The sequence below is a fragment of the Dendrobates tinctorius genome, unplaced genomic scaffold (assembly GCF_039654945.1).
Source record: "Dendrobates tinctorius isolate UK_male_01 unplaced genomic scaffold, ASM3965494v1 ptg000129l, whole genome shotgun sequence".
Lineage (NCBI taxonomy): Eukaryota > Metazoa > Chordata > Amphibia > Anura > Dendrobatidae > Dendrobates > Dendrobates tinctorius.
In genome coordinates this window covers 12,830,149-12,851,488 of record NW_027361797.1, presented here as the reverse complement: position 1 = coordinate 12,851,488, position 21,340 = coordinate 12,830,149, and positions in this window count along the sequence as shown.

Genomic DNA, 21,340 nt, shown 5'->3' with positions numbered 1-21,340 from the left:
GAGTACCAAAAAACCCCTTTATTACCAGGAGAATCAAAATACTGTTTTTTTATGTCACTTACTGTAGAAATAAATCCAAAAATGAACTTGGCTTCTAGAATGTGTCCATCTGACTATTGTAGGAGGATCTTTACCTGTCACAAGAAGGATTCAGGAGTAAATCTGGGCAACGATGAGGAAGCAAAATACAGCCGCCATGTCCTGCCGTCTGTAATCTGTCCCCTCAGTGTTGCTGTATATTGCCCCCCACTGAATCTGACCTTCACTGGTGAGTTCAGACCTATGTGATGCGCAATATAAGGACTGACCAGAACCTGACATCCTCCTAGGAGTATATGATGTGTTCAGGTCAGGAGACCCGCGGCCGGTCCATGCGGTCAGTCCGTGCATCGTGGTCCGGACGCTGTCTGTGGTACGCTCTTTAGGGCTCTCGCTGCCATATGTTGTGGTTATGGAATGAATTTTATTGAGTCTGGCTGAAAGAACAATAAATCCTTGGTCAGCCAGCAGTAGTGACTCTAGGCCGCTAATCCTTGACGGACACTTGCTCAGTAGTGACCAGTAGATGCTGTCGTGCGCACTTAGGCCTCTTCCACATATGAGTTTTTTGTCATCAGTCACAATCCGTCGAATTTTGAAAAAAACGGATCTGGTGACTGATGCCGCTGGATCTGTTTTTTCTCATAGATTTGTATTAGCGACAGATGGCCACACGTTTCATCCGTCGTTCAACGGATCTGTCGAAAATTCTTTGTCCGTCGGCCGGAGACAACGAACATAGGAAGATTTTTTGTCACCGTCGAAAAATGGGACAGCTGTCCGGTATTTGCTAGAATGGAAGCCTATGGGCGACGCATTTGTCCGACAAATGATGGAATCCGGCAACGGATTCCATTTTTTTTTAACTGTGCATGTGCTGACACTGTGCCTGTATGGTGTGTGCGGGCTGTGTGTGTGTGCCTGTGTGACGAGGGGTATGCGTGTATGTGTGTGTGCGTGCAGGCATCGTCCGATGGGACTACAAGTCCCATCCGGGCTCTGCCTTCCACAGTGACAGTGATTGACTTCTGCCCAGTTGCTTGCCAGCAGCATGGATGCTTCTCTAAATCAGGTCTCATAAAGTCATTCCAACATTTCAGGTTACCACAGGCAAGGTGATAACTTGTGGATTCGTGCAGCTCTGAGCTCTACCCACTATACACCGCTGTCTCTGGCAGTGCCATAGAGAATGAATAGAGCAGACGCCCCTTGTGACATTTCACAAGCCTGATCGCCGGATCTGTTGGGATCCCAGCGGCTGGATAGCTGATACCATTTGAAATGTTGAAAATAACCCTTTAAAGCAACTTTCCACTCTGGGACTGAGAAATATTCACTTCACATGTATAGTCACCATCCTAGTGCCCTCTGTTTGCTTCCCGATGCCTCTTTCTCTGAGGCCAGCATTCCTTTCCTTCCAAGATGGCCGCCTCAGTGGCATAAGGAGTGAAGTAATCGCTCTAAGTCACCCCTGCTATTCCTATTCCATGTAACAAGGATGGTAAGGGAGGTGGCTTAGACTTATTGATGCACTTCTCAAGCCAATTTTGCAACCATTTTGCATATGGGAGGAAAGCAACACTGGCCTCAGAGAATGGGGCATCGCCAGCCAAACGGAGGGCACCAAGCTGTGACTAAACTGTGAAGTGTATCGTCCCTTTCCAGTCACAGTTTTAACATCTTGACAGAATATACTATATTATATTCATGAAGAGAGAGATTGCTGTCTGCGCGGCAGGCGGTGGCCGTGGAGCGTGGCAGGCAGTGGATGTGGAGCGCGGCAGGCAGTGAAGCGCGGCAGGCAGTGGCTGTGGAGCGTGGCAGGCGATAACCGTGGAGCGCGGCAGGCGGTGGCTGTGGAGCGCGGCAGGCGGTGGCTGTGGAGCGCGGCAGGCGGTGGCTGTGGAGCGCGGCAGGCGGTGGCCGTGGAGCGCGGCAGGCGGTGTCTGTGGAGCGCGGCAGGCGGTATCTGTGGAGAGCGGCAGGCGGTATCTGTGGAGAGCGGCAGGAGGTGGATGTGGAGTGCGGCAGGCAGTGGCCGTGAAGCGCGGCAAGCAGTGGCTGTGGAGCGTGGCAGGCGATAACCGTGGAGCGCGGCAGGCGGTGGCCGTGTAGCGCGGCAGGCGGTGTCTGTGGAGCGCGGCAGGCAGTGGCTGTGGAGCGCGGCAGGCAGTGGCCGTGGAGCGCGGCAGGCGGTGGCTGTGGAGCGCGGCAGGCGGTGGCTGTGGAGCGCGGCAGGCGGTGGCTGTGGAGCGCAGCAGGCGGTGGCTGTGGAGCGCGGCAGGCAGTGACCGTGGAGCACTGCAGGCGATTATATTATAATCAAAAGTATTGACCAAAAAATACATCTAAATAAAGTGCAGTGCATATATAAAGCGATTTCTAGTCAAAAAAGTACATATCAGTAAAAAATAAATCCCACACCCCACACCCCAACGCGCGTTTCACACGTTGCTTCCTCAGGGAATTGTTCTTTAATATTTAAATTTATTATGGGATTTATTTTTTACTGATATGTACTTTTTTGGCTAGAAATCACTTTATATATGCACTGCACTTTATTTAGATGTATTTTTTGGTCAATACTTTTGATTATAATTTATTAAATTGGATTGCTACTATATGGAATATATGTGCTGCTTCACTTCCCCCTCTTTTTGCTTTTTTATTGTCTTTTTGTGTTGGGATTTTAATGTGTCCTATGGTGTCCTTAATAAAAGTATTTATATTGATTTCAATATTGTAATTGTGTTATTGGCTCTTTTTGGATAGGTGGCTTATTTTTGTTTTATCATACCCAAACATGTGTGGATCCTAAGGGTGCGTGCACAAGCTGCGGATTCTGCTGCGGATTTGGCCCTGCGGCTCCCCAGCAGAATCCGCTGCATTGTACAGCACCATTAGGCTATGTACACACGCTGCAGATTTGGCCCTGCGGCTCCCCAGCAGAATCCGCTGCATTGTACAGCACCATTAGGCTATGTACACACGCTGCAGATTTGGCCGTGCGGCTCCCCAGCAGAATCCGCTGCGTTGTACAGCACCATTAGGCTATGTACACACTCTGCGGATTTGGCCCTGCGGCTCCCCAGCAGAATCCGCTGCGTTGTACAGCACCATTAGGCTATGTACACACGCTGCAGATTTGGCCCTGCGGCTCCACAGCAGAATCTGCTGCGTTGTACAGCACCATTAGGCTATGTACACACGCTGCAGATTTGGCCTCTGCGGATCCGCAGCAGTTCTGCAGTGTACAGTACAAGGTAAGTCTATGTGACTTACACTCCGCGGTGCCCACGCAGCGGATTTTTAACTGTAGAAAAGCTGCGGTTTTGAATCCGCAGAATTGACGTCAATTCTTTCTGCGGATTCCGCTGCGGTTTGCCATCTATTCCATCGTCCAGGTGGCAAACCGCAGGGGAAAAGCACAGGCCAATCCGCAGGTCATTTGAGCTGTGGATTTATCTGTGGATCCGCAGATACAAACCCGCGGGTGAATCCGCAGCGTGTGCACATGGCCTTATAATGAATGGAAAATGGAAACCGCAAGGGGGCGTGGCTTGAGCTGGCTATGGAGTAGCAAGCACAGCTCAGGAGCTCTGAGGAGGCATCCTCCAAATCTACGATTGTGCCCTCCAAAAGTGCCAGTGTGCCTGCATTTAGGCACAATCCCCGGTTCTGTGTGGTGCCGCGGGGGTTAGAACTTAGGCGGAGGGATCTAAAGCTCCTCAGCGTCCTCTCTCTTGAGCGCTACCTTCCCTGCATCTAGGAGACGTGAGGCGGAAGGACACAAAATAATCCTAAAGTTGTACACTCTTACTTGCGTTGGGCCCGCCTACCGCCTAAAAAAGAATTGTCATTTTTCCTGGTTGGTCCCCACCTGTACCGGGCCCCTTGTGGGTCGCTGGGCGCTAGCATTCAGCCCTACTGCTGTGAATTGTGCGGCGCTGTGGGAAATAGAACGGGGCGGAAGACTCTACTCCCCCAAGCTGTGTGGAATACTGGCCGTCGGCCTGTCATAGCCGCACGGCGGAAGGACACAAAATAGTGCCAAAGTTGAGCTCATCCTAGTGACGGACTTACTTGTTGCTTAATTAAAGGTCTTTAATTAATTCTGGAGGGACCCCCCACCTGTACTGGGGCTATCATTAGTTGCCGTGTTCCTGCATTTAGCCTCACTCCTCTCCATTACTGAGCGGTGCTGCAGCTAACAACAGAGGTGGAGGAATCTGCATCTCATTAGCTGCACTATTTTCGCTGGGCGGAAGGACACTAATTACTAGTTTACGGCGGTTTCTCCTTACACATAAAAAGGAAGAATTGTAAGCTTCTCTGGGAAGTCCCCCGCCCGCCGGGCCCTCTGAAAGGGCAAGAGTGCTTTCATTTAGCCCCATTCTACGCTTGTACTGAGCGGTGAGTCATAGGAGTGACAGAGAGGGCGGAGGGAACTGCCTTATTCTGTCAGCGCCGTGCTCCTGCTCTCAGTGTGCAGCTGATTCCTCATAGACTCAATATTAGATAACAAATAACTTTGTTGCCCTATGAAGGGCGGGCCCGAAAAATTTCTTGCACAGGGGCCCACTACAGTCTATGTCCGCCCCTGCACTAGTGTGAACGCAGCCCCACTCATGCAGCCCCTAACCAGGACCCCCATACATGCTCCCAATACATTTAATTATCATTACCACAGCACAGGGCACAAGCCTTTCTAGTGAGGCAGGAAAGATCACTGTATGACAGAGCAGCATGCGGACATAGTCTATATTATGTCTGCAGACTGATCCCATACAGCTAGGGCCGGCGTCAGCACCCGGCGTACCGGGCAAGTGCCTGGGCACTGGCGAGACGGGGGGGCCCACTCGGCATCTGAACAAGTTTTTTTTTTTTTTTTTTATTTATATGTCCGCTCATACTGACCACTATCTTTTTTTCCTGTGTGTGAGAGCATGCGACCAACATGTTACCGCTCATTAAGGTCTTGAATTTGGATGCCACTCCTAATGGGGCCATTATCCTGTATGGAGCATTATATGGGGCCCATTATCCTGTATGAAGCATTATATGGGGCCCATTATCCTGTATGAAGCATTATATGGGGCCCATTATCCTGTATGAAGCATTATATGGGGCCCATTATCCTGTATGAAGCATTATATGGGGCCCATTATCCTGTATGAAGCATTATATGGGGCCCATTATCCTGTATGGAGCATTATATGGGGCCCATTATCCTGTATGAAGCATTATATGGGGCCCATTATCCTGTATGGAGCATTATATGGGGCCATTATCCTGTATGGAGCATTATATTGGGCCCATTATTCTATATGGAGCATTATATGGTTTCCATTATTCTGTATGGAACACTACAGTGGGGCAAAAAAGTATTTAGTCAGTCAGCAATAGTGCAAGTTCCACCACTTAAAAAGATGAGAGGCGTCTGTAATTTACATCATAGGTAGACCTCAACTATGGGAGACAAACTGAGAAAAAAAAATCCAGAAAATCACATTGTCTGTTTTTGTTTCATTTTATTTGCATATTATGGTGGAAAATAAGTATTAGGTCAGAAACAAAATTTCATCTCAATTTCATCTCCGGGGGGGCGCCGCTGATCGCGGTCGGGTGTCAGCTGATTATCACAGCTGACACCCGGCACTATGTGTCAGGGGTAGTCATGGACCATCCCCGACATGTTAACCCCTGGCACATTGCCATCAAACATGATGGCAGTGTACCAGGGGTTTAGAGAAGCATCGGCAGGGAGGGGGCTCCCTCCGTGCTTCTCTGAGACCCCCAGCACAGCACGATGTGCTGCGCTGCGCTGAGGGCCTCCTTCCCTGCAGGTCCCCGGATCCAATATGGTGGCGGGGACCTTCAAGGGCCAGCAGGGAGGCGGCTTCCTCACTGCCTGCAGAGAGCAGGCATGAGGAATCCTCCTGCGCTGCCTGTCACATGGCTGATTTGTCACAGCGCTGTGTGATGTGTCAGATCAGCAATCTGACATATAACAGTGATGTCCGCCCCGGCACAATGTAATAAAGTAAAAAAAGAAAAAAATAGTGTAAAAATAATTTATAAAAAATCTTTAAATATAAAAAAAATATTCCCTAATAAATTCATTTTTTGGAAATAAAAAAAACAAACAATAAAAGTACACATATTTAGTATTGCCGCGTCCGTAATGACCCGCCCTATAAAACTGTACGATTAGTTAACCCCTTTAGCGAACCCCTTAAAAAATAAAAATAAGAAACAAAGCAAAAACAATGCTTTATTATCATACCGCCGAACAAAAAGTGCAATAACGCACGATCAAAAAGACGGATATAAATAACCATGGTACTGCTGAAAACATCATCTTGTCCCGCAAAAATGAGCCGCCATACAGCATCATCAGTGAAAAAATAAAAAGTTATAGCTCGAAGAATAAAGCGATGCAAAAATAATTATTTTGTATGTAAAATTGTTTTCATCGCATAAAAGCGCCAAAACATAGAAAAAGACATAAATGAGGTATCGGTGTAATCATACTGACCCGAAGAATAAAACCACTTTTACCGGATGCGGAATGTTGTAAACTCACCCCCCAAAAGAAATTCATGAATTGATGGTTTTTGTTCATTCTGCGTCCCAAAAATCGAAATAAAAAGCGATCAAAAAATGTCACGTGACCGAAATTGGTACCAATGAAAACATCAACTCATCCTGCAAAAAATAAGACCTCACATGAGTCGGTGGGTCAAAATATGGAAAAAGTATAGCTCTCAAAATGTGGTGATGCAAAAACTATTTTTACAATAAAAAGCATCTATTAGCTTGTGACAGCTGCCAAACATAAAAACCCACCATAAATAGTAAATCAAACTCCCCTTTATTACCCCCTTAGTTAGGGAAAAATAATAAAATTAAAAAAATGTATTTATTTCCATTTTCCCATTAGGGCTAGCTTTAGGGCTAGGGTTAGGGCTGAGATTAGGGTTAGGGGTGTGTTGGGGTTAGGGTTGGAGTTAGAATTGGGGAGTTTCAACAGTTTAGGCACATCAGAGGTTCTCCAAACGCGACATGACACCCGCAGACAATTCCATCAAAGTCTGCATTCCAAAATGTCACTACTTCCCTTCAGAGCCACGACATGTGCCCATACAGTAGTTTTCTCCCACATATGGGGTATCAGCGTGCTCAGTAAAAATTGGACAACAACTTTTGTTGTCCAATTTCTCCTTTTACCCTTGGGAAAATAAAAAAATTGGGGACTAAAAGATTTCCATTTTCCAATTAGGGCTAGGGTTAGGGCTAGAGTTAGGGATGAGATTAGGGTTAGGGGTGTGTTGGGGTTAGGGTTGGAGTTAGAATTGGGGGGTTTCCACTGTTTAGGCACATAAGGTGCTCTCCAAATGCAACATGGCGTCTGATCTCAATTCCAGCCAATTCTGCGTTGAAAAAGTCAAACGGTGCTCCTTCCCTTCCAAGCTCTGCCATGCGCCCAAACAGTGTTTTACCCTCACATATGGGGTATCAGCCTACTCAGGACAAATTGCAAAACAACTTTTGGGGTCCAATTTCTCCTGTTAACCTTAGGAAAACAAAAAATGGGGGCAAAAATATCATTTTTGTGGAAAAAATATGATTTTTTATTTTCACACCCTGGCGTTATAAACTTCTGTGAAGCCCTTGGGGGTTCAAAGTGCTCACCACACATCTAGATAAGTTCCTTTGGGGGTCTAGTTTCCAAAATAGGGTCACTTGTGCGGGGTTTCAACAGTTTAGGCACATCAGAGGCTCTCCAAATGCAGCATGACACCCGCAGACCATTCCATCAAAATCTGCATTCCAAAACGTCACTACTTCCATACCAAGCCCCAACGTGTGCCCATACAGTAGTTTTCTCCCACATATGGGGTATCAGTGTACTCAGGACCAATTGGACAACAACTTTTGGGTCCAATTTCTTCTGTTACCCTTGGCAAAATAAAAAATGGGGACTAAAAGATCATGTTTGTGATTTTGTGTTTTTTTTATTTTCCCGGTGTTATAAACTTCTGATTAGCCCTTAGGGGTTAAAAGTTCTCACTACATATCTAGAAAGGTTCCTTGGGGGGTCTAGTTTCCAAAATGGGGTCATTTGTGGGGTGTTTCCACTGTTTAGGTACATCTTGGGTCTCTCCAAACGTGACATGGCGTCCGATCTGAATTCCAGCCAATTTTGCACTGAAAAAGTCAAATGGTGCTCCTTCCCTTCTGAGCTCTGCTATGCGCCGAAACAGTGGTTCTCTCCCACATATCAGGTATCACCGTACTCAGTACCAATTGCACAATACCTTTTGCAGTCCAATTTCTCCTGTTACCCTTGGTAAAATAAAAAAAAATTGGACCTGAAGTAATTTTTTTGTGAAAAAAAGTTAAATGTTCATTTTTTTAAGCATTCAAAAAATTCCTGTGAAGCACCTGAAGGGTTAATAAACTTCTTGAATGTGGTTTTGAGCACCTTGAGGGGTGCAGTTTTTAGAATGGTATCACTTTGGGGTATTTTCTATCATATAGACCCCTCAAAGTGACTTCAAATGTGATGCCGTCCTTAAAAATAAAATGGTGTTGCAGAAATGAGAAATCGCTGGTCAATTTTTAACCCTTATAACTTCCTAACAAAAAAAAATTTTGGTTCCAAAATTGTGCTGATATAAAGGAAACATATGGGAAATGTTATTTATAAAGTTTTTTGTGTGCCATATCTCTGTGATTTTAGGCCATAAAAATTCAAAGTTGGAAAATTGCCAAATTTTCAAAATTTTTGCCAAATTTCCGTTTTGTTCACAAATAAACGCAAGTTGTATCAATGAAATTTTACCACTAACATGAAGTACAATATGTCACGAGAAAACAATGTCAGAATCACTGGGATCCCTGGAAGCGTACCAGAGTTATTACCTCATAAAGGGACAGTGGCAGAATTGTATAAATTGGCCCGATCATGAACGTGCAAACCACCTTTGGGGGTAAAAGGGTTAAGAGTAGTGTTGAGCATTCCGATACCGCAAGTATCGGGTATCGGCCAATATTAGCTGTATCGGAATTCTGATACTGACTTGCGATACTTTTTTCATATCGGATAACGGAATCGGAAGTTCCCATAATGCTATGAGCCTGCTCGCTTTGATTCAGCCAATGGGAATCCTCAGAAGTGTGGGCACATCCTGTTAGGCATGTAGGCATGTTAACTATTGGCATGGCTGTGATTGGCTGCTGAAATGATGTGATGATGCACTATAAAAGCCACTGCTGCCGCCATTTCTGGTCACTCTGCTGTGAATTCAGTTAGGGACAGGCTGCTGTTGAAGACTGTGAGGGACAGTTAGAAATAGTGATTCTACAAAACATATTGTGCTTTAACCAGGCTACATAAACCACCACTGTAGCTTTCTTTTCCCTAGCAGCAGTGTTCACAGCTGTCTGCAAGGGCTGTGTGAGTGCAGCTCACGCTGTGGAGTGGGTCCTGTAGCTACATCTGGTTTAGGCCGCCCAGCGTGCCTCACTGCTGCCTCATACATATTTTTCTTCTTGAGCTGCTTATTTTTCAAAAATTCTATCTAGTGTGCTTCCATCCGTATCCATATACGTTGGTTGCAAACACTAGTAGTAGACAGCGGAGCCTTTCTGCAGCCTTTCAGTGCTAGTGCCCACTTAGCTGCACTGTTCACGGCTGTCTGAGAGGTCTCTGACTGTGTGTGAGTGCAGCTCACGCTGAGTAGTGTGTCCTGCAGCTACGTCTGGTTGTAGGCTGCTCAGCGTGCTTCACTGCCTCACACATATTTTTCTTTAATTGCAGCTCATTTTTTCTTCTCCTATTAGTGTGCATCCATCCGTATCCATCTACATTGGTTGGTTGCAAATACTATATAGGAGTAGATAGAGGAGCCTTTTTTCTGGCTTGTGCCCTTCATCTGCAGCCAGATTAGTATTACCCAATTTTTTTGGAGCCTCATCTTTTGCATTGTAGGTTTCCTGCCTGCATTGTAATATCTCCAAAAAGTTGGTGATACTATCACTTTCAAATCTTTGGTCACATCCTTTTAGGTTTTTTTTAAAAAAAAAACCAATAAAGTTCACCAAACACTACATTTGAAAGTTGTGTAGGCCACATTAGCTCCTATTAAAGTGTAGTCCACACACACACTTCATAAAATTAGTGTTTCTTCTACCTGTAACCAGCTGTTCAGGAATAAGCACACTAAGCCCCCCCTTTGTACTTTTCTGCCTATCTTTATCAGTCTAGCAAGATGAAGAAGGCAGGGAGTAAGGCACGTGGGCGTGGGCGTGGAGTTTCAGCAGGGAGAAGACGTGGGGATTCTGCAGGGAGAGGACGTGGGGATTCTGCAGGGAGAGGAAGTGGGGATTCTGTGCCTGCTGCAGGCACCAGTGAGTCAGCATCCCCCAGTTTTAACAGGCAACAGTCCTTTATGCGCAGCTTTGTAGGACCTCGCCATACCCCACTGCTGCGGGAGGAACAAATTGAGGCCGTTGTCGGATGGATGGCAGCTAACGCATCGACTTCAATGACTTCCACATCCTCTCAGGGCCAGAGCACCGAAGAGCAACCATCTGTCTCTTCACCACCTGCCAAAGTGCCCAGGCAGTCAGAGAGCCCTGGACAGGAGCCATCACAGTCTCTACTTCTGTTCTCTGAATCTGTTGGCTTGGAAAGAGGGGGCCAGCCAAGCAGCATTCCAGAATGTGAAGAAGAGGGAGTATGCAGTGATGCGCAACTTCTTTGTCCCTCTGAATCTGAAGAGGCGGGTGGGCCAGTGCCTATGGTCAGCACACCACAGTACGCATCAGATGATGACGAGACACAGGTGCCACTTTCTGGTGCGTACGGTGCTGGCGAGACAACCCAGGAGAAGCAGGTGTTTGAAGAGGGGAGCGTAGATGATGAGGTCCTTGACCCATCATGGCGTGAGGAACAGGAAGGTGGTGGGAGCGGCTCTGAGGAAGAGATTCCCCGAACGGCCAAAACAGGAGGGAGGGGGAGGGGGCAGACTTGGTTGACTGTAGCCTCCACTTCAGCACCCGTTAGGAGCATTCCTCTTTCAAAAGCCAAAACGGGCGCTCCCAAGACTTGCAGTGCGTGGTCTGTTATGAATGAGTCACCGTAGGAGGCAAAAACAGAATTGCTAGCTAAGTCCAGAAAACCAGAGAAGTTGGCAGCTATCGGATTGCAGACCACTGAACCTAACAACAACAACTAGCAGTAGCCGTGGGGGGTTCCTACGGTGCCCTAGACCCCTCGATCACAGCCGGAGAACTACATAGCCTAAAGACAGAAAGTGAAATCTAAACTGTCCCAGAGCAGACCCCAAAGCAATAGGCAGCCCCCATCATATAATGACGGTGAAGCAAGATGAAAAAACACTCATACAGATAGAAAGATAGGCTGAGCAAATGATGGGGCCCAAGCTAACTAAATAGGACAGGATAGAAAAGCTGCTGTCTGGAATCCGCCAAAACCCTCTCAAAGCAAGAGCCAACAGACTGATAGGGAAAAAAGCCCTGAAGACGCTAGGCTTCAAAAGACTATATCAGTACTCAGGTATTTTCTGAAGACAGAGCAAAAAGGAATTCAGCTCACCCAGCAGGGAAAGGAAGAAATCCAGAAAAACAAGGCAAAACAAAACCTAAGCACAAATGCAAAAAGCAGAGAAGAAAACTTAGCTTTTGAGGAGCAGGAATCAGACTGGTCTCCAAGAATCCCTCAGAGAAATCACCCGCAAGGCAGAAGGGCGTGGGCTGCCTTATATCCAGTCAGCAATTCCAGTCACCCAGTCATCATCATTCTGCTCAGATGCTTTGTAATCAGCCTCACTACCTTCCTTCACCAGAAGAGGGAGTTCATCAGACCTCAATGGTGAAGGGGAAAATGAACTCACAACAGTGGTCCTTTTTTGACACAGTTGCAGATGACATTTGCTTTGTCAAATGCAAGCTGTGTCATCAGAGAGTCAAAAGAGGGAAAAATGTCAGCAACCTCAATACCACTAATATGTGGAAACATGTGCGGACCAAGCATGAGGTGGAGTTACACAGACACACTGAAGACGTAGGCCAACGTACAGCACCACCTACCACCTCTTCAGCTCGTGTTGGGGCCTCTTCCTCCAGCTCACACACAGCTGGTTCGGCTTCCTCACAGGATCACCAAGGAAGAACCTCTGGCACTGTTGTCCGGAGACCCTGTGACATTCCACCCACAGCACCACGTTTCCAGTCATCCTCACACTCCCAGGCCACTCGACAGCCATCGGTAGCACAGGCATGGTATAAAAGGCGGCCATACTCGGCAAACCATCCCCGAGCGCAGCTTCTGAATGCTGGCATTGCCAAACTACTGGCACTTGAAATGCTCTCATTCAGGCTGGTGGAGACTGACACCTTCCGGGACTTCATGGCATTGGCAGTCCCACAATACACCATGCTCAGCCACTTTTATTTCAGCAGGCGAGCCGTCCCTGCCCTGCAGAAACATGTGGAGGGAAAAATAAAACATGCGCTACTAAACGCCGTTAGTAGCAATGTCCACCTGACCACTGATGCGTGGACCAGTAACCATGGACAGGGACGATACCTTTCCCTCACTGTCCATTGGGTCAATGTTGTGGAGCCGGGTACAGATCTGGAGAGTGGCGCTGAACGTGTTCTGCCAACTCCACGGATTGCAGGAATCCAGTCTGTACACATAGACTCCTCCTCCTACTCAAGTTCCTCAGAAACAGCGCAGCAGGAGCCTGTTATGACCGATATGAGCACAGCCGTGGCCAAACGTCAACAGGCCATACTCAAATTAATTTCTTTGGGGAATAGAAGCCACACAGCGCAGGAGCTCTGGAATGCCATCAAGCAGGAGAGCGACGTGTGGTTTGTGCCAGCGAATCTCCAGCCGGGCTTGGTAGTGTGTGACAATGGCCGAAATCTGGTGGCAGCTCTTGGCCTAGGCAACCTCACTCACATCCCATGTCTGGCACATGTGCTGAACTTGGTCGTGCAGAGCTTTCTGAGGGACTATCCGGATCTTGATGCACTGCTGCACAAGGTCCGCATAGAGTGCGCTCACTTGCGGCGTTCCAGCACGGCAAGATCGCGCCTTGCTGCTCTGCAGCGCCGATTCCGCCTTCCGGAACATCGCATCATATGTGACCTACCCACCAGGTGGAATTCAACGTTACATAGGTTGGAGTGGTTGTGTGAGCAGCAGGCAGCAGTCATGGAGTACCAGCTGCATCAGGCGCAAACAAGTCGCACTGCGCCGGTCACACTTCAGCACCACTGAGTGGGCCTCTATGAAGGACATCTGCCTCGATTTACGTGCCTTCGATGATTCCACGCAGATGGCGAGTGCAGATGATGCACTAGTCAGCATGACTGTCCCCCTTATCTGCCTGCTTCAAAAAACACTGCAAGCACTAAGGGAGGAGGTTTTGGAAGAGGTGGAGGATGAGGAGTCCCAAATGCCATCTGCTTCTGGACAGTCTGCGCAACGTGGTTCCTCACAAAGGCCTAGGCAGGGGACACTTTGTGAGGAGGATGAGGAGGAGTTGATGGAGGAGGAAGACATCTCTCCAGAGGAGGGAGGTACACAAAGCTCTAGTCAGTATGTACAGTGAGGGTGGGGTGATGCAGAGCAGGCAGAGATCACGCCTCAAGCAGGGGACAGCGGTTCTTTGGCAGTTGGGAGTCTGCAGCACATGGTTAATTTCATGCTGCAGTGCCTGAGAAACGACCGACGCATCGTCCACATTCTCTACATGGCTGATTATTGGGTGTACACCCTCCTAGATCCTCGCTACCGGGACAACTTACAAAGCCTCATACCAACGTTGAACCGGGAGCGTAAACTGCGGGAGTACCAAGACACACTGATGCAGTCCATCATGTTTTACATTCCACCCGACAGCAGTGGTGCTAGTGCTTTACAAAGCAGCTCTGTGTGTCGAGGCAGTGGAGGAAACACGGCACAAAGAGGGAGCAGAGGCAGCGCCTCAGCACAAGGCAACACCACCATGGCCCAAATGTGGCAAAGTTTTGTGTGTCCGCCACAATTGTCTACACCATCACAGACGGCTCCAGTCAGCAGGAGGCAACGTTTCTGTCAGATGGTGACAGATTACATGTCTTGCCCTGTCAGTGTACTCCCAGATGGCTCTTCCCCCTTCAAGTTTTGGGTCTCTAAGCTGGATACATGGCCAGAGCTTAGCCAGTATGCATTGGAGGTGCTGGCTTGCCCTGCTGCCAGTGTATTATCGGAACGCGTCTTTAGTGCCGTAGGTGGTGTACTAACAGACTGTTGTGTTATGAGCTCAATTTCTCCTTCACCTTTGATGTCCGATGAACTCCCTCTGCTGGTGAAAGGAGGTAGTGAAATTGATTTGGATGGGAAAAACCTGTCATCTGAACAGATGGAGTGTGATTGGACATCCGGAATCTCTGAGTGGATATAAGGCCGCCGACGCCCTGCTGGGTTGCTGGTGATCCTCTCTGCTCTGAGCTCTGGCCTCCAGTTTAGTCCTGTTTACTAAAGCTAAATTTGTGCTCTGCTATCGTTCCATGAGATTTTGTCTGGTTTACTTAGTTTTTGTGTTCAGCCAGCCCTGGTTGGGACTGGCTGATCTCCATTTTTTGTTTCTGATCAGTTGATCTCTTTGCTCTGTTTTCAGAATATACCTGAATGTTGATATAGTGATTTTGAAGTCTAGTGACTTCAGGGCCTTTTCTATCAGATGTGTTGGACATTATTTTTGGCAGGGTTTTTGCGTGATTGCAGACAGTTGCCTTTCTTTCCTGTCCTATCTAGTTAGTGAGGGCCCCATCATTTGCTCAGCCTGTCTTTCTGTCTGTGTTTGTGTTTTCATCTGTTTTCACCGTCAATACATGTTGGGGGCTGTCTATTGCTTTGGGGTCTGCTCTGGGGCAGTTTAGATTCCCCTTTCTTTCTTTAGGTTTATTTAGTTCTCCGGCTGTGAACGAGGTGTCTAGGACCACAATAGGAACACCCCACGGCTACTGTTAGTTGTTGTGAATAGGATCAGGGGTCTGCAATCCGCTAGCTACCAACCTCTCCGGTTTTCTGGACTTAGCTTGTATTTTTGTTTTTTCCTCCTCCGGTGACTCATTCATAACAGAATCACCAGCCATACCGCAGATTCTAGGGTACTCAATAGCAGGAAAGAATTGAAAAAAAAAAAAAGTGTCAGAATTTTTTTTTTCAATGTATATTTTTTCCTCTTTTTCTCTGGGGCCGTAGGAAGAATTTTTTCTTAATGGAGATTAAGCAATTGTCTGATCGTGTGGAGCAGCTGGCTGCTGAAGTGCGGGGAATTTCCACGTATCTTGCTCATTCACATGCTGCTGAACCAAAGATTCCTACTCCTGATGTGTTTTTTGAGGATCGGTCTAAATTTTTGAATTTTAAGAATAATTGTAAATTATTTCTTGCCTTGAAGCCTAACTCATCGGGGAGCTCTGCGCAGCAGGTTAAAATTGTCATCTCTTTGCTGCGCGGCGATCCCCTGGATTGGGCGTTTTCTTTGACACCTGATGATCCTATTCTAACTAATGTGGATGCATTTTTTCAAGCCTTGGGGTTGTTGTATGATGAACCTAATGGTATTGATCAAGCTGAGAAAGCCCTGTTGGCATTGAGCCAGGGTCAGGATTCTGCAGAGTTATACTGTCAAAAATTCCGAAAGTGGGCGGTCCTTACCACCTGGAATGATGGTGCCTTGACAGCTCTTTCGGAATGGTTTGTCAGAAACCGTAAAAGATACTATGGTGGGATTTCCTGTTCCCTCTGGTCTTGACGATTCTATGTCATTAGCCATTCAGGTCGATCGGCGTTTATGTGAACGTAAAAGTACACGAGACATGTTGCCACCTGTTGAACAAATGTCTGAACCTATGCAATGTGATAGAGTTTTGTCTAGGGCGCAACGTCAGGAGTTCAGATGGAGTAATAAGCTGTGTTTTTTCTGTGGAGATGCCTCTCATATTGTTTCTGTCTGCCCTAAACGAGAGAAACGTTTTGCACACACATTTGCTGTGGGTGGTGTACAACCTAAGTTTCTTCTGGCAATTACTCTGATCTGCTCCCTGTCCACATTTTCCGCTAAGGCTTTTGTGGATTCAGGAGCGGCTCTGAACCTGATGGACTTGGATTTTGCTAAACATTGTGGGTTTCCTATGACACCTCTGCGGACGCCTATCCCTTTGAGGGGTATTGATGATACTCCTTTGGAGAAGAATAAACCTCAGTTTTGGACCCAGGTGGTAATGCGGGTCGCCCCAGACCATGAAGAAAATTGCAGATTTTTGGTGTTGCATAATTTGCATGATACCATTGTTCTGGGATTTCCCTGGTTGCAAATTCATAATCCAGTTTTGGATTGGAAATCTGTGTCTGTGGTGAGTTGGGGTTATCGGTGTGCTCTTGGTGATGCTCCTGTTTTCTCCACCTCTCCCCAGTCGCATGATGTTCCTGACTATTTGGCTGATTTTTATTATGTATTTAGTGGGAATAAGTCTGCGTCTTTGCCTCCTCATAGGAGTTATAACTGTGCAATTGAGCTGAGCCCTGGGTGTAAATTTCCCAAGGGTCGACTTTTCAATTTATCTGTACCCGAGCATGAGGCTATGCAATCTTATATTAAGGAGTCATTGGAGAAGGGTCATATTAGACCATCCTCTTCACCCTTGGGTGCTGTTTTTTTTTTCGTGGCCAAGAAAGATGGTTCATTAAGGCCTTGTATTGACTATCGTTCACTCAACAAAATTACTGTTAAATATCAGTATCCGTTACCCCTGATTTCTGATCTATTCTCCAGAGTTAAAGGTGCTTGCTGGTTTACCAAGCTTGACCTCAGGGGGGCGTATAATCTTATTCGCATTAAGCATGGGGATGAATGGAAGACGGCGTTTAATACTCCGGAGGGATATTTTGAGTACCTGATGATGCCTTTTGGGTTCACTAATGCCCCTTCTGTCTTCCAGTGCTTCATGAATGATATTTTCCGAGACTTTGTGGATAAATTTTTGATCATCTATCTGGATGATATTTTGATCTTTTCCAGGGATTGGGACTCTCATGTGGAACATGTTCGGACTGTGTTCCGGATTTTGAGGGAGAATTCCCTGTATGTTAAGGGATCGAAATGCCTTTTTGGTGTACAGAGTATTTCATTTTTATGATTTATTTTGTCTCCGTCAACTATTGAAATGGACCCGGCCAAGGTACAGGCCATTTATGATTGGGTTCAGCCCACTTCTTTGAAGGCCCTCCAGAAGTTTTTGGGTTTTGCTAATTTTTATCGTAAATTTATAGCTAATTTTTCTGGGATTGCCAAACCATTGACTGATTTGACTAAGAAGGGTGCTGATGTGCTGAATTGGTCTCCAGAGGCTGTTTCTTCCTTTCAGGAGCTTAAGCGGAGGTTCACTTCTGCTCCGGTTTTGCGGCAACCTGATGTCTCACTCCCGTTTCAGGTAGAGGTGGATGCTTCTCAGATTGGTGCTGGAGCTGTTTTGTCCCAAAAAGATCCGGTAACATCTAAAATGAATTCCTGTGCTTTCTTTTCCCGATTGTTCTCCCCATCCGAAGGCAACTATGATGTGGGGAATCGGGAACTGTTAGCCATGAAATGGGCATTTGAGGAGTGGAGACATTGGTTGGAGGGAGCTAAACATCAAGTCGTGGTCCTTACTGACCACAAGAATTTGATTTAACTTGAGTCGGCCAAACGCTTGAATCCTAGACAGGCTAGGTGGGCCTTGTTTTTCACACGTTTTGATTTTGTGGTCTCTTTTCTTCCGGGCACTAAGAATGTCAAGGCAGACGCCCTCTCTAGGAGTTTCTTTGCTGATTCTCCTATTGTGACCAAGCCTGCTACCATCTTAGGTGAGGGGGTAGTTCTTTCTGCCATCTCGCCCGATTTGAGACGTGCTCTGGAAGAGTTACAGGAGGACAAACCTGAGCGTTGTCCCATTGGAAAATTTGTATGTTCCTGACCAGTGGAGGAAGAGAGTAATGTCTGAAGTTCATTGCTCCGCATTGGCTGGTCATCCAGGTATTTTTGGTACTAGAGATTTGGGGAGTCGGTCTTTTTGGTGGCCCGCCTTGTCTTGTGATGTCTGGAATTTTGTGTAGTCCTGTGGGACTTGCTCCCGGTCTAAACCTTGTTCTCGCTCTATTGGGTTATGATGCCTTTGCCGGTGCGCAGGAGGCCATGGACCCATATTTCAATGGATTTTATTTCTGATATGCCTGTCTCTCAGAGAATGACTGTTATTTGGGTGATTTGTGATAGATTCTCTAAGATGGTCCATCTTGTACCACTCACTAAGTTGCTATCTTCCTCAGAGTTGGTGCCCTTGTTTTTGCAACAGGTGGTTCGCTTTCATGGGATTCCTGAGAACATTGTGTCTGACAGAGAAGTTCAGTTTGTTTCTAGATTTTGGAGGACTTTTTGTTCCAAGCTGGGAATTCAGTTGTCCTCCTCTGCGTTTCACCCTCAGACCAATGGGCAGACGGAGAGAACAAACCAGACTTTGGAGTCTTATTTGAGATGTTTTATTTCTGCTGATCAGGATGATTGGGTTTCATTTTTGCCATTGGCCAAATTTGCTTTAAATAATAGAGCTAGTTCTGCCACTTTGATGTCACCTTTTTTTTGTAACTTTGGGTTTCATCCTCGATTCTCTTCAGGGCAGGTGGAGTCTTCTGCCTGCCCAGGTGTTGAGACTGTGGTGGAAAGAATGCACCAGATTTGGGACCAAGTGGTGGATAAGTTGTCTCTCTCCCAGGAAATGGCCCAGCAGTTTTCCAACCGGCATAGGACCATTGGTCCCCGGTTTAAGGTGGGTGATATGGTTTGGTTGTCATCAAAGAATATCTCTATGAAGGTGGCTTCTCCAAAGTTTAAACCTAGATTTATTGGACCTTACAAGATTTTGGAGATTCTTAATCCGGTCTCTTTTCGATTGGCTCTTCCTGTTACTTTCAAAATCCATAATGTGTTTCATAAGTCTCTGTTGAAGAGGTTTGTTGAGCCAGTAGTTCCTGTGGTGGCACCTCCTGACCCTGTATTGGTTGAAGGTAATGTGGAATATGAGGTTGAGAAGATACTGGATTCTCGTCTGGCTAGACGGAGACTCCAGTATTTGGTTAAGTGGAAGGGTTATGGCCAGGAGGATAATTCTTGGGTCTCTGCATCCGATATTCATGCCGAAAGATTGGTTCGTGCTTTTCATCGGGCCCATCCAGATCGCCCTGGTGGCGTGGATGAGGGTTCGGTGACCCCTCCTCAAGGGGGAGGTACTGTTATGAGCTCAATTTCTCCTTCACCTTTAATGTTCGATGAACTCCCTCTGCTGGTGAAAAGAGGTAGTGAAATTGATTTGGATAGGAAAAACCTGTCATCTGAACAGGTGGAGTGTGATTGGACATCCGGAATCTCTGAGTGGATATAAGGCCGCCGACGCCCTGCTGGGTTGCTGGTGATCCTCTCTGCTCTGAGCTCTGGCCTCCAGTTTAGTCCTGTCTACTAAAGCTAAGTTTTTGCTCTGCTATTGTTCCATGAGATTTTGTCTGGTTTACTTAGTGTTTGTGTTCAGCCAGCCCTGGTTGGGACTGGCTGAACTCCATTTTTTATTTCTGATCAGTTGATCTCTTTGCTCTGTTTTCAGAATATACCTGAGTGCTGATATAGTGATTTTGAAGTCTAGTGACTTCAGGGCCTTTTCTATCAGACGTGTTGGACATTATTTTTGGCAGGGTTTTTGCGTGATTGCAGACAGTTGCTATTCTTTCCTGTCCTATCTAGTTAGTGAAGGCCCCATCGTTTGCTCAGCCTGTCTTTCTGTCTGTGTTTGTGTTTTCATCTGTTTTCACCGTCAATACATGTTGGGGGCTGTCTATTGCTTTGGGGTCTGCTCTGGGGCAGTTTAGATTTCCTCTTTCTTTCTTTAGGTTTATTTAGTTCTCCGGCTGTGAACGAGGTGTCTAGGTCCACCGTAGGAACACCCCATGGCTACTGTTAGTTGTTGTGAATAGGATCAGGGGTCTGCAATCCGCTAGCTACCAACCTCTCCGGTTTTCTGGAATTAGCTTGTATTTTTGTTTTTCCTCCTCCAGTGACTCATTCATAACACCGTCGCACGCGACTATCTTCTGATAACGTCGACCGGCTTACTTTTCTGAAAATGAACAAGGCCTGGATCTCTCCAGAATTTGCCAGTCCTCTTCCCGACTAAATAATTGGTTGGCAACTTTATCCAGGTCTCCTGGTTTGTTCATGTTTCTACCACCTGAACTATAATCCCTGGGCTTCAACACAGCCAGTTGTCGCTCAGATGTATCGTCTGCACAGAGAAAAAACACACTAGCTCCTGTGTTAGTGGGGTTCAGTAATGACAGCTGCTCCCCTGCTGTGTGGACAGCAAAGTCTTCTGCTCCATCCACATTAAAACTCCTACTGATTTTTAACCGTGCTCCACTTAGGCCTCTGGCTCCACTGTCTCTAGTATTTCCCCTGGCCTCCAACCCCACCTGTTACAGCTCTGAAGTGGCGTCTGCACAATCCACACTTGTTCCTGTGTTACTTGGGCTCAGTCACGTCAGTTGATCCCCTGATGTGTGTCCGGCAAGGTCTTCTGCTCTGTCCACATTCCCACTAGTAGTGTAAATGAGGACAGAGCAGGAGACCTTGCCAGACACACATCAGGGAATCATCTGACGGGACTGAGCCCCAGTAACACAGGAACAAGTGTGGATTGTGCTGATGCCACTTCAGAGCTGTAACTGGCGGGGTTGGAGGCCAGGGGAAATACTAGAGACAGTGGAGCCAGAGGTCTAAGTGGAGCACGGTTACAATCAGTTGTAGCCTACAACCTCTAGAAAACCAGCTGCAAGTTGGCCTCCGCCTGCTGGATGCCTCATGCTGAGCTCCAACAACGCCTGTTGGTGTTCAGAAGTGCCATCTTCACAGAGAAAAACACACTAGCTCCTGTGTTAGTGGGGTTCAGTAATGCCAGCTGTTCCCCTGCTGTGTAGACGGCAATGTCTCCTGCTGCCTCCACATGCCAACAACATCAGGCCTCAGCCTGCTCCATGCCTCATCCTGGGCTCCAACAACGCCAGTTCGTGTTCAGAAGTGCCGTCTTCACAGAGAAAAACACAGTAGCTCATGTGTTAGTGGGGTTCAGTAACGCCAGCTGCTCCCCTGCTGTGTAGACGGCAATGTCTCATGCTGACTCCACATGC